This window comes from Emydura macquarii, unplaced genomic scaffold (assembly GCF_026122565.2).
Source record: "Emydura macquarii macquarii isolate MOO-44397 ecotype Brisbane River unplaced genomic scaffold, CSIRO-AGI_Emac_v2 contig_1253, whole genome shotgun sequence".
NCBI lineage: Eukaryota > Metazoa > Chordata > Testudines > Chelidae > Emydura > Emydura macquarii.
Window position 1 is genome coordinate 14,717,231 of NW_027131390.1, and position 14,016 is coordinate 14,731,246.

General features: G+C 39.7%; 1 long non-coding RNA gene across 1 annotated transcript in view; it reads right to left on the reverse strand.

Annotated features, from left to right (window-relative positions):
- Positions 1–490: 490 nt before the first annotated feature.
- Positions 491–14,016, reverse strand: part of LOC137153130 (uncharacterized) — a 54,446-nt gene continuing 40,920 nt past the window's right edge. The window contains exons 2-3 of the long non-coding RNA XR_010919709.1: positions 5,791–5,889; positions 491–559 (exon numbers count right to left, since the gene is read on the reverse strand). This is a non-coding gene — a long non-coding RNA (uncharacterized lncRNA). The remainder of the gene's footprint in view (positions 560–5,790; positions 5,890–14,016) is intronic.

A 14,016-nucleotide genomic window follows, 5' to 3' on the forward strand; every position in this document is an offset into this window, starting at 1 on the left:
TATTTTTGCTAAATGATGCCCTATATAGAATAGCAAAAGTTGAACAGAAACTTGGGTTGTAAGAAGAATGTTCAATGTTTAGATACATTATACGCTGTGAAGGGTTTCTTGGAAAGTTTGCAACATACGAAGCACTGGCTAAAATCAAAGTATAAAAAGTTCCTCAATTTGGTGCTCTCTCAGGAAAATAATGTCAAAGTACAATGATTTTTAACACCATTTTTGATCAGCAATATACATGAGAATTTACAAACAAGGTTTCTGTTTAAAATCATAAAGTTCACATTTTCCCAGATTTTTCACAACAGATTTGGAATCAAAATTGTATATTTTGAAGAATGGGCTTTTCAGATGGGAAGACAGGCCACATTATTAATTATTATTTTACACAAAATTGAGTCACTGTAACTGCATGCATTTTTTAAAAAATCTGATTCATTCAAACCTTTCAAGCTTGTAGGCTGTGCATTTCCATTCCCTTAGATGAGTCTTCTGGCTGCTGCCGCCAGCTGATGAAAGTGCCGGTGGCCACTTTTTTCCCATAAGGGCCCCCCAGATCCTTGAGATACAGGGACCCAGAGGAAAGAGAATCAGGGTGAAAAAAAGCAGTTCATACTCCACTTGCAACATACTCCAGAATGGCTCCTTACAAGAAATAAAAAGGTAAAGGGGACACACCTATCAGCACTTCCTGAGGTGGTAGACACAGGCAGCCATAGGATGAATGGACAGACAGAAAGACAGACACAAAGACAGAGAGGGATATGACATGAAAAATCTTTATTCACATGAAATTAAATAGTTTTTAAATGTAAAAATGTTATAAAATTACAATACACACAAAGATATGAATAAAATAAATCAAAACACATCTTAAGCAAGTATTAAACCTGAATCACTAAAGCAGCGGCATCACTAAGTTCACTCAGAATATTGCTAACACACACAGTCATCCAAAAAAGGTGTCCAGGTTACAAGTCAATTTATAAAACATGTAATCAATCCACAGCTGGGCCACAATCAGTGCACGCAACAGCCCTAGCACACCACACCACTCCACACTGGCCATTCTGCTCCGGTGAGATTTCAGAATGGCTAGTTCTGCCTGACCCAGCAAAAAAAGTTAGCCAGGCAGGAAACTGGCCAAATGTGAGCACTGTATCTCACTCCGAGAACAAATAGGCCTGGAGAAAATCAGTCCCAAACAGCTGAAAAGCTGCTGGGGAAAAAAAAAAAAAAAAGGAATCCGTGGGGAGCAATGTAGGGAAAAATGAAACGCCATGTCTGACACCTGACAGAAGGGGCACTGTGCAGACACCTCAGGGGGGAACATGGTGTATAAAATGATTGGTTGATATAACGCTATGTAGGACCCTCCAATGCAAGTCATCAGAGCACTTAAGAAGAGGGGTTCGTACAATGTCCTCCAAGCCTGGGATAGAGTCATCCAGGGACAGAGGCATCCTCCAGGCTGTATCAGAGAGATCAGAGAGGGTGGTGGAGGGGCTATCCCAGGAACAGAGAGCGGCGCCCTGCAGGTCAGTGCACCTGCTGCTGCTGTCGGCGGGGGATTCACTGGGCAGTTCCACAGAGGGCAGTGGGTGCAGCTTCAGAGATGGGGCCAACGGCTGCTCCTGTTCCACTGACTGGCTCCCGTAAGTGCTGTCCTCCTTGAACTCTGTGCTTTGCAGCTTGTTGGCCTTCTCTACTTCACTGAATCCCATGAACTCCTCTTTGACCAGTTCCTTATCCACCTTTCAATTTTCATATTAATCCCCATCTTTTCCAATGTAACTCATAATTCCCCATGTGAAACCGTACCAAATGCCTTACTGAAATCTAGGTAAATTAGATCCACTGCCTAAAAAATCTGTTGTCTTCTCAAAAAAGGAGATCAGGTTGGTCTGGCATGATCTACCTTTTGTAAAGCCATGTTGTATTTTATCCCAATTACCGTTAACCTCAATGTCCTTAATTACTTTCTCTTTCAAAACTTTTCCACGACCTTGCACACTACTGAGGTCAAACTAACAAGCCTGTACTTACCCGGATCACTTTTTTTCCCTTGCTTAAAAATAGGAACTATGTTAGCAGTTCTCCAGTCAGAGGGTACAGCCCCTGAGTTTACAGATTCATTAAAAATCCTTGATAATGGGTTGCAATTTCATATACTATTTCCTTTAATATTCTTGGATGAAGATTATCTGCCCTTCCCTCCCCGATTTAGTCCCATTAAGCTGTTCGAGTTCGGCTTCTACCTCAGATGTGGTAATTTCTACCTCCATATCCTCATTCCCATTAGCCACCCTATCACTATCTCCAGGCTCATCATATGCCTCATTAAAAACGGAGGCAAAGTATTTGTCTAGATATTCAGCCGTGCCTAGATTATCCTTAACCTCCACCCCACCCTCAGTGCTTAGCGGTCCCACTTTTTCTTTCTTTGTTTTCTTCCTATTTATATGGCTTTTACTATTGGTTTTAATTCCTTTTGCAAGGACCAACTCTACTTGGCTTTTGGCCTTTCTCACTTTATCTCTACATGTTCTGACCTCCAAGAGGTAGCTTTCCTTGCTGATCCCTCCCATTTTCCACTCTTTGTAGGCTTTCTGCTTTCTCTTAATCACCTGTCTGAGATGCTTACTCATCCAGCTTACTCTATAATTCGTCTATGAATTTCCTCTTTCTAGGGATGCAGGTTTCAGATCGTTCCTGCAACTTTGATTTGAAGTAATTCCAAGACTCCACCATCTTTAGATTCGTGATTTCTTCAGTCCAGTCCACTTCCTCAACTAATTCCCTTAATTTTTTAAAGTTAACCCTTTTGAAGTCAAAGATCCTAGTCACAGATCTATTTTTGTTTATCCTTCCATTTAGTTTGAACTGAATTAGCTCATGGTCGCTCGAACAAAGGTTGTCCCTACAACCAGCTAGGGTATGAGGTCCTCACTACTCACCAATACCAAATCTAAAATGGCATCCCCTCTTGTTGGTTCAGTAACTATTTGGTGAAGGAATCGGTCAGCTATCACATCCAGGAAAATCTGGGCCCTATTATTACTACTAGCACTTGTCCTCCAGTCTATATCTGGGAAGCTAAATTCTCCCATAATCACACAGTTCCCAATAATATTTACTTCATTAAAAGCCTTAAGAGGTCTCTATCCATGTCCAAACCAGATCCTGATGGTCTGTGACACACCACAACCACTATCCCAAGGGAAACTGTAGTAGTTTTCTTCCCCAATGTGATTTTTTACCCAGACAGACTCTGTCTTATCAATTCCATCACTTCTAATTTCTTTACAGTCTTACCTCATCATTGATATACAATGCTACTCCACCACCTTTGCCTTAATATCTGTCTTTCCTAAACAGCACATACTCTTCAATACTTGTATTCCAGTTGTGACTTCTATTCCACTATGTTTCTGTTATCCCTATAATATCTGGTTTCACTTCCTCTACCAGAAGCTCTAGTTCCTCCATTTTGTTACCCAGGATCTTCACATTGCTATACAAACATCTTAATTTTTGCTGTTTGGCTTCACTCACGTTCCTTACCTGATTTGGCACAGTCATTCCACTGCCTATATCGCCTATTAGACTGGTATCTACGCTACCCTTCCTCCTAATGTCCATTCTGCTCCCCACTGCTGTGTCCTTTCTTACTTCATTTTCCTCCCTCTCAATGCTAAAATCAGGCATGGAGATTACCTGGGCATCTCCCAACCATCTCCCCCCCAGCGCCCTAGTTTATAGCTCTCTTAATCAGTTGGGCCAGCCTCCATCCCAGAAGTGAATTTCCCTCCCTACTCAGGTGAAGTCCATCCCAAGAGAACAGTCCTCTGTCCATGAATACGTCCCAGAGACCATACATCCCAACACCTTCCTTATAGCACCACTGCCTGAGCCATCTGTTGATCAGCAGAATCTTGTCACATCTTTGTTGTTCTCCTCTAGGGACAGGCAGAATTCCACTGACCATCACCTCAGCCTCCATTTCCTTAAGAGTCTTCCCCAGCCTGGCACAGTCTCCTTGGATACGTTCCAGCGAGAATCTAGCTATATCATCTGTACCCACATGAAGGACAATCTGTGGATTCTTTCCCGCTCCCGTTAGGATCCTCTTCAGCCCCAGGTCCACTTCCCGTATCTTAGCACTTGGCAGACAGCACACCCTTCTTGTTCTCTGGATCAGCTCTGGTTACAGGCCTGTCTGTTCTTCTCAGCATGGAGTTCCCAATCACATAGACCTGTCTTTTCCTGGTGACGGTGCGAATCTCCAGTCTACCCCTGTTCTTTCTGGCTGCAAGTCATCTCATCTACTAGTCTCCTTTGCAATCCTCTGCACTGTTCCTGTATCCTCCTGGGGCTCATATTTGGTGGTATCTGCATTGACCCATCCACTCCTCATATAGGACTAGCTGCTCTTCTCTTCTTCCTTGCCCTCCCGTTTTGAGCAACCACCTGCTGTGCCCCTTCTTCATTTTCCAACTCCGCAAACCTATTTCTGAGCTCTATTTCTTCTTCACTAGCCCGTCTTTTCCTCTGCCAGGTTCTCCCAGTCACATGCTTCCACTGGCCACTTTGCTCACCCAGAATTCTCTCCTCAGAGTTCATTGGTCCTGCTTCCAGCTGCAGGTCTGGGTTTTTTCCTTCAGCCTCCTCATCCCTTTGCTCCATCATCTGCTCAAACCCTCTTCTAAACTTAACTAGAGTTTCCACCTGCATCTCCAACCCTCAAATCTTCTCTTCCATCAGCTCTATGAGGCAGCACTTCATACAAATGAAGCTCTTTTGAGGTACCGCCTCCAGGATCATGTACATCCCGCAGCTTCCACATCCAGTCATCTTCCTAGTCTCTTCCACTGCTTGAGTGACTACCACTACCAACTTTGTATATCATTGTGTCTCATTGTGAAGTGGAGAGGTGCTGGTGCAATGGAAAAAAACAACTTTAGTAGCAGGAGTAAACAAGGGGAAAAAATTGAACTGAAGACTGCTTGACCCAGAGTCCCTCCTGTGCCAAATGATTCACAAACAGTTTCTGGGCCAGAAAAATCACTATAGACTTACTCATTCAAGTGACAGATTTTATATTAACACAGCCAATAATCTTACCTACACTCAACAACACATCCTCCACAGTGCAGGAGACAGCAATCACACACCAAACCCTGTGCTTGCGGGGCAAACTGCTAAACACATTTGAAATGAAGCCCATGGAGGAAAAAACTCCCAACCCACTAAAAGAAAGGGGGGGAGGAGAACCAACAACACATCTAAAACAAAGAAACAGCAAGTAACAACACATAAAAAACTCACAGACTAACAGAAACCTACCTAGAGAGAGAGAGAGAGAATGCGTGTTTGTGTATGATGAATAGTGTGAAGAGTTTACACTTGATGACCCTAAGCTTAGCTTATAGATTTATTTTTCATGGTGACATTTATTCAGAGAAGTGCTAAGATTATCACGTATGTTTTAAAAATATGCATTTTAAAGCTGTTTTGCTTGGCTTCCCTTTCTTTCTGGCTATCTGAGGGCATTGCAAAGCAATGTTCCCATGTGACTATTCTGTTGGCCTTTCTCCCTTTTATTTAATATGGATAGTGGGAAGTTTCTGTTTTTCTAAATTACAAATGGAAATTGTAGTACAACAGCTCCACAGACAATATATATTTATATTTATCTTATAAATTTGCATTTCAAATATGCTGCATTTATAACAGAATTACATGTGTCAGAGAAATCTGTTTTTGCTGTTAGGGAGAAGCTATCCTTACCATGGCTCACTGAAGAAAACACTTGTCTGCACTGCAGATTTGACCAGTTTTTTCCAGTCACGGTCTTGTTCACGTCACAGTCTCTTCCTGGTACAAGTGCTGAAAAAAGGGGGCCGGGGTAGGAATGATTTAACTCCAAGGTGTCTGCAGAACTTAATGCTATAATGGAAGGATTATTCAATTCACTGGAAACTTTCAATATTCTTATCTTATTCTTATCTTATTAGAACTATGTCATGCTGGCATTTTGTTGTATTGTAATGATTAGAAGTCAGAGTAATTCAAGTACAATTTGTTAAACCCACAGGAAAGAGTCTTTAGAGAGGAATTAAACAAAATGTCTATTTACTTACCCCTCTTTGCCTTTGGAGGATCTGTTCTGCTCTTATTTATGCCCCAAGAACCTTAACATTTAGATAATTGTTCTTTTAAAAAAAAAAAAAAAGAAAGAAAAATTAGGCAGCTATGGCTCTTATAAAATATTGAGTCCGTATGCTGCCCTTGAAAAACTAGGGCTCATACTGTGATGATTATAGATAGCATACAAGCTCCTAGCATAATCAGTAAGTTCTACTGTATATGTGCACCATGTACTAGACTGCTGAATTTGCTGGAAATAAAATTGTGTGGCTAAAGTAAGGATCAACCCAAAATATAAAGCTTGAATCAAGCCCGTACCAAAGCATTTTTGAGGATCAAACAATGTGAATAACCTTTCACCAAGTGTGCAAATGACTATCTTACAACTAGAAATGCTCATAAAAAATCCTGACTTTACTTTACTTCTAGTTTATGTTTTGCAGGCCAGATTCAGATGTTTGCAGAAGCACCTAACCACACCTCTGATTCCTGTGATTCACCCATCATTAGATGACCTACTTTTTATTCATGCTACACAAAAATCGATTATGCAAATGTGAGTGTAATTTAAGGTAATCAAAATACAGGTCCAGTATAGTCCACATGTTGTAAATGGGACTTGTACAATTACTTTTCAATGGCAGATTAAAGGTAGTCAGAGATCTGCAAAAATAAGCAGCATGGACCTGAGAATTAGCCATGTTCAACTGATATGACAATAAAGAGGACAGTGGCCTTGTCAACAAGGACCATATAATTGGTGTTAGTTAACATATGGCTCCAATACAATGAGTTTTGAAAATATATTCAAATACCATGTCACTAGAGAGTTCACAATTTTTGTCCTGGCTCCAGAACGAAGAAAGCAAAAATAAAAAAAACTCCAAACCTACTAGGTCCCATGGAGCTAACCTTGCTGCTTATGCAGTCTTGTTCTTACAGCACATTTTCCAATGTTTCATCCTGTCTCATTTTAAGTCTCAGCTCAATTTCAGCCATGAAAATGCATCTACAAATAGTCTTCTTCAGTTTATTTTAATCACATTCTCAAGTATGCATTAAAATTAGCATTATGGAGGGTGTAATTAAAGACATCAGCAGAGTTCTGAGTACAAGGCTTATTAGCTAATGTGCTCTGTGCTGGTTACATCTCAAAACACATTTTATGTTAATGTCCCCTTCCCCCTCATTATTATTTTGTGGCAACATTATGCTGCTGTGGTGGGATTTTTTTTTAAGAATTTTTTTTTTAAACTGGAGGATATTCCCTAGCAAAATATAAAAATGTTATGATAGGTTACCGTACATCTTGAGGCTATACTAATGTCCCTTAGCAGTTCAACCCTGCATAATACAATGCGTAAAGAAAAACAGTGAGGTGCACATTTCAGTTCAGCTTAAGATTCTCAATTTTTCATGTCCACTTTTGCATACACAATCGATTACACTCACAAATGTGAAGTTTCTATCACCATTCATAAATGCAAAACACATCTGTGATCACAAAACCCCTGCTTCTTCAGGCACAAGCAATAGTCCGCACAACTGTGTAGGCAAAATTATAAATCTAGGCTAAGAAACTTGCCATCACTTGTTAAAAAGATGCTTCCTTTCAGAGATCTGCACGTTAAGTACAAGGACGATTCATAATGTAGAAATAAACAGTGCCCTGATTTAGTCCAGCTCCAATGGCGGCACTGTTCCATTCTACATCCCCTTAATGATCTATGGATACACAGGGATCTCTGCAGAGATTCATTAAAAGGTATTTCTTTGAGAAGTCACAAAGTGACACTACTACAGACATTGCACTGAAATTAGATAATGTTTTCAATCCTTGTATCGGACAGCTTGCATTTCCCAATTCAAATCAAATGAAACAGTAAATGAATGAGTAACGGGAGAAAATTGGTGTCCAAAAATTAACCTGAAATTAAAAGCAAAAAGGACATTGATGGCATGATCCTGTTATTTTGCGCCAACTCTTCTTGAACTTGAAACAACAATTTCCCTATTTCAGAGATGGCATTTTTATGCTCCTATACAATGATCTTGGTAGTTTTTGATAGTTTTACGGATCAGAATATAACGGGACCACTGTAAAAGGTTCTGGATACAAAGAATACTAATTGTACGTATAAAATAGGCATTCAATTCCCAATACTGATATTTGGAGATTTTAAACATGTACAGTATTTCCTAATAAGAATTAATGGGAGGGTTTTGTTTCTGTAAATTGCTTTTTCAATGGTAGAACAGACACCAAAGTCTAAACCAAGCCTAGAATTTGAATCTAGTGTGATACAGAAGAATTTTTATTTCAGTTCAATGTTCCGTTGTCATTTATAAAAAACTTACAACTTTACATTAAAAAGACTTAAAGGAACTAACTGTAATGCAACATAACGTGTACAAATGTTAAAAATGCATGATAAATATGGTACCTGCTGTTGATTGCTGATATCTGTAAACCAAGCATGGGTCATTTGTGTTTGTGCTTGTAACCTGGCACAATTCTATTATTTTTCTATTTCAAATAATCCTTTGTCTGCATTTCATCTTATAGATCTTCTCCCTCACTTCTCTTTTCATCAATCTGTTACAGAAGATGTCTCACCTGTTTTTATACTTCAAAATAGTTTTGTTTCAAAGACAGAAGATAAGAGGATTTTTAAAAAATCAGAAGCATGCCTTGATAATGAGGCAGACTTTGAAGCTTTGATATAAATACTGCACAATGCTTTTCCAACACAGAGTTTTAATTTAACTCCTACATTAAAACTTAATAATTACCAGAGCCAATGGCAAAATGGGTAGACCCATGGCTTAAGCACCTATCTATGTAATTTCTCAAGCTTAACATCCTCATCCTCAAAGCTACCTCCCCATTTTTTTCCCTCTAATATTATTTTAGTGATATAAATGGTCTTCTGGCAACTATTACTTGTAGAAATCCTTCAGAAAATGTAATCAATCTATATAAAATTGAATCATTCAGAGCTCTACGAGTTATATCAAGAACTATATTGTGAAAGTATGTAGGCAATGTATTTCAAATATAGCTATATTCTAACATGACTTTGTCAAATGTGTAGATGATAGATTTGGACTGAAGTTCTTGGAGATCAAGCAACTTAGCATCAAAATATTCCTGCAAAGACTGAATTATGAAGGAATTTAGTCCCACTCTATTGGAATACTTCTGTCATAACCTCAAGCCCAATAATAAAGAGTTCTAATGTGATTTCCACTCAGTAGTTATTTCAAAAAAAAACAATGCATCTCAGCTGCTGACATGGGCTAAGAGAATAGGTTTCAGAGGACACCAACATTTGCAGAATTCAAAAACATGTAACAAATTTGGTTCAATTACTGTTCGATGTTAGAATTAAAACATTAATGAACTTACATTCAGACTTATTATTTTCAAATGAAGCTTAATCATGTGAGCTGCAAAGTCCATCACTGACCCAACAAATGTAAGGGAGAAAACACCTGCTGGCGAGAACTACAAAGTAATCCAGAAGAAATTAATGTCTTACTGATGTGAGGCCTGATCCAAGGCCCACTGAAGTCATTGGAAAAACTCCCATCGACTACAATGGGTTTTGGATCAGAGAGAAAGGACATGTAATCAAATAGGCTAAAGTGTTGGAACCAGTGAGGTGCTGAGTGCCTTCAAAATACTAATAAATCTCAACTGCCACCAAACTCCTCTTAAGAGGTTCTCAGCATCTTGAAAGATTAGGTGCCCAGTGACAAGAACTGAAAAGAAGCAAGCATAGCTTAGTAGGGTCTTAAGTCTTATTAGCATTTCAGATGATTTCTGACCTAGTCATACAACTGGTTAAAAGTTCTAGCTCGCCTTTTAGCATCAAGGCTAGTGAACTTTTATTGCTTCTTAAAATGCATGGCCAAGCTTTGAAACACACAGCCTCAATAAGAAATCATCTCTGCTAACTACCTGAAGAAGCCCAAATCTCATTTACTCACAGCTGCAGGGTGGTATTTCTGTATGTTTAAGAAGAGGGACAAATGTTTAGGCAAAAAAAAAAAAATATCAGTATCACTCTTGTTTTGTAGGAGTAAAGAAGAGGTGTGAGATGAGATCTCATAAGTCCAATTTTAAGTTACAAGTTTATGTGTAGAGGCTCAGCACACACAATTATATGTGCACTCCAAACTCTAATTCATGTGTGTAATTGATGCAGGCAGATGCTGACCTACTCAATGTTCATGTACAGCTGTGTTTGCTTGGCTGGTCCTAAATATCTGAAAAGAGCACAGAGAAATTGGAGGTTACATCACAGAATGAGGAGATTGGCAACATAAAAGAACTGAAAATCTGCCGTGTGACAATCACAGACAAAATTTTGGAAGAAAAAGAAAGACGTGTGGAGGGAAAAGAAAGATAAGGGAAAAACCTAAGTAATTCTAATCACTTCCACTACATACAAACTAATGTAATACTTAAAAATAATCAACCTGTTGTTACCTCACACTTCCAACTAAGACTTTTCCAAGCAATTTCTAATGTGCATATCTGACAGCCATGATTCAAAGAGATCTGCTATTTGGCATTAAAATCTAGGAACAGAATTGTATGCTGCCAGCATAAATGTAGCCAAAGTGGTGGGAGTTTCACAGCAATGTGTCAAGGTGTCCACACAACAGTCGATCCTGAATATTTTGTCACCAAGTGTGAGGCACAGACGAAGGGGGAAAGGTTTAAAAAGGCATAACCTTTCAAATGAAACCTCTTCAAAGCAATTACAAACCTGCTTCCAATTGCTGTGGATTACTTATTGGGGCTAGAACATCCACAATGCACAGATTTTGAGCCTATATTTTAAACCTCTTTAATAGGCCAATTCTCTACCCATCAACTTTACTTTCCCATTCAGATATATGAGATAATGACCCCATTAGTTACTTTCTTGAACAGCAATGTGCTTGCATAGTGCTCGCTTTGCGGAGCATGCTGCTAGTACAGTAATGATAATGCCTCAGAAAGCCGCTCATCTGAGCAACACTGAACATTCAAACAAAGGTCACTACATGAACAATGAAAAGTAAGAACATGGTCATAGGATAAATAGACAAGAGAGCTGTGAAACTGCCTGTTCTGGGAGTTCAGAGAATTCAGAAAGGGGCAGTTATTTCAAAGCCTGAGAACTGGTGTGCAAAGGGCGTGGGCTGGTGAAGGAAGGAAGAAATGTCAGGATGGATAGGGCAATACACAGCTGCTGCAATGACCCATAAGAGCTTGAGAGTTAGCCTTAAGCTACAACAGCTTCTGGGGTTGCTCTAACTTACCTTGGGAAGCAGAACAGTCCTTGGGTGCCTTCAAAATCTGGGGACCAGGAAAGGTCTCAACTATTTTTCCTAACTGTCCACTAGACCGCTCTGAGCTCAGCTTAGCTGCAGATCGGAGTCAGGGCCCCAGTCCCATCAAGCCATATATAGCTCCTTGTTCATCAAAATGACAACACCTTCCTTATTAGAACTCACTCTTCAAAATTCTATTAGTAAGCCTGTTTCTACTTTGTAGTTGCTGATGCAGAAGGCAAAAGAGAAAGAAGATTGCTTGGCAGAAGCATCTAGATTGGCTCTGCACTGCTGACAAGAATAAAAACCAGTGAACCCCTGACTGACTACATACGGAGCCATTACTTGAACAGGTTGGGGTTTTTTTTATATCCATAGGCAGAAACTGATGATATTTTAGTTATTGTTTAAAAGCAGCTGCGGCAATTCTGTAGGATAAACAACAATAATGGTGGATATCTGTGGAGCCCTCAACATAAATAAATAAAACACAACTGTACTAATTAAGTACGATAAATCCTGTTAGTCACTGATAACTGCTATTAGCAATGTCAGAAACAAGGGTAAATATGGATTACAGTTCTATAATGTCAAATAAAAGAAGGTAGAACTGCTGCCCCCTATTGACTAGAAAAAGTAGTCTCTGGGTACAGAGGGTCATATTCACTGTGGAGTATATGAGGAATTATCTAACAGGATATGAACCCACAGTTGAACCATTAAAGTGAGTCCCTACAAAGCTTAATTCCAGCATTTGGATTTTATACATAATGGCAAAATTCAGACTGTTCTTAACCTCCTGTCCTAAGACAAAGCACCTTCCTGAAAAGCCAAAACAGTTTCCTTTAAATAGAAACAGTTCTTCAACAATCTTTTAATAATTCCTAGATCACAAAGAATCAATCGTACGATTGTCAGGAACAAGGATACAATGTCTATGTTTTGTGTTTGCATTACAACATTCTCTAACAAGAGAGGATTAATTTTAGGTCATTTTCCATTTGTATTACAGTGTTTATCTTATGAATAAATTATCACGGAATTAGAATACTTGAAATGCTTTATGTATATTCTCATTCTTATGTCAAAGAGGGTATAACAAGAACAGCAAATGGTACATTCATCCATTCTTATGACCTTCTTAAGAACATAATCTCCTTGCACTTGTAAGTTGTTTTGTTCTATTTTATTTATTTATTTGGCACAGAGGTTGTTTTTTTTGTCAAGGCCTACATCATTAACTGGCAAAAGTTTAACTTGAAACAATTATTCTAATTGTTCTAGGCTTACACTGGATATTTGTATTCTACTGAACACTGCAACTATACAATTATATGAGTATTATTAAATTAAATGACTCTGTTTACTTAGGTTAGCTATTGTCATTTTAAATCATTTTAAGGAGCTCATGGGGACAGAACTGCTGTTATTTTGCTCAGAAATTTTCTCAGTTTTAGTATAAGCCTAATCACAAACACCAGAAATATCACATTTTAAACACTTTGAAAACACTATTAAAGTGTTTTTAATTTTCAAAGCACTTTGCAGCCTTCAACTAATTAATCACTGCAACATCCCACTGAGCAAAGTAAGCTTGTCTCTATTTTTATGTATGTGGAAACAGACAGAGGTCAGCTGACTTGCCCAGTGCAACAGAGGGAGTCAGTGTTCGTGGGAGGTGCAGATAGATCAGACATGAAAGTGAATGGATGACAGACACAGGGATGGATTTGAAGCAGCAGGCCACAACTGCCCACTGGGGAGGGATGCTATACCTGTCTCCCTCTTTCTCACATACAAGGTCATTTAACTGGGTCCAGGGTGGGATTACAAAGCTCCCACCATAAAACCAATAATTCCGGGTAGACCCTCCTCATCCTACCCCAGGTCTCCACTTGCTTCTGAATTCTCTTACCCTCACCCAGCAGGGAGGGAGAAGGTACCAAGGGTGGACCTTGGTCCACAAGAATTTCAGGTCTCCCCTTTTCCTATAGGCACAGGATCCACTAGACAAGTCCCAGATCTCATTTGTCTCTGTCTGGGAGCTGACCTTTTTAGCCTTTCTTCTTTAGTGAACACTGGCGGCAGGTTGTGAGGAGCTCAACAGTCTTACACTTTGCAATGTTAAACATTCAAGTCCTGTTCCTTTCAACCCAACTGGACCTCCATGACGCTGCAAGGAAGGCGGAAAAAAATACACCAGACATCTGCCAACCCAGCCCAAGGTGAAAAATTCCTTCCTGCTCCTATAACAGGTGATTGGTCAGCCCCACAGCATCCTGCAAAAACACAACTCCTCAACCAATAAAGGGAGGGAGGGTGGGGCACCTAAAGGGACGAGAGGCCCTTGAAAAGCTTGGGAAGAGTTTAAATAAACAGGGGAAGCAGTAGCCCGAGTGCCAAGCAATCTACCCTTTTCCCCGTGGAGGAGATAAGGAGGAGGGAAGACCTGGGGTCTGACTCATCTAACATATGCCGTCCACCTCCCCCTCTCTGTTCCAGGCACAGGACAGGAGATTGGAGGAGGCAAACGTAAGA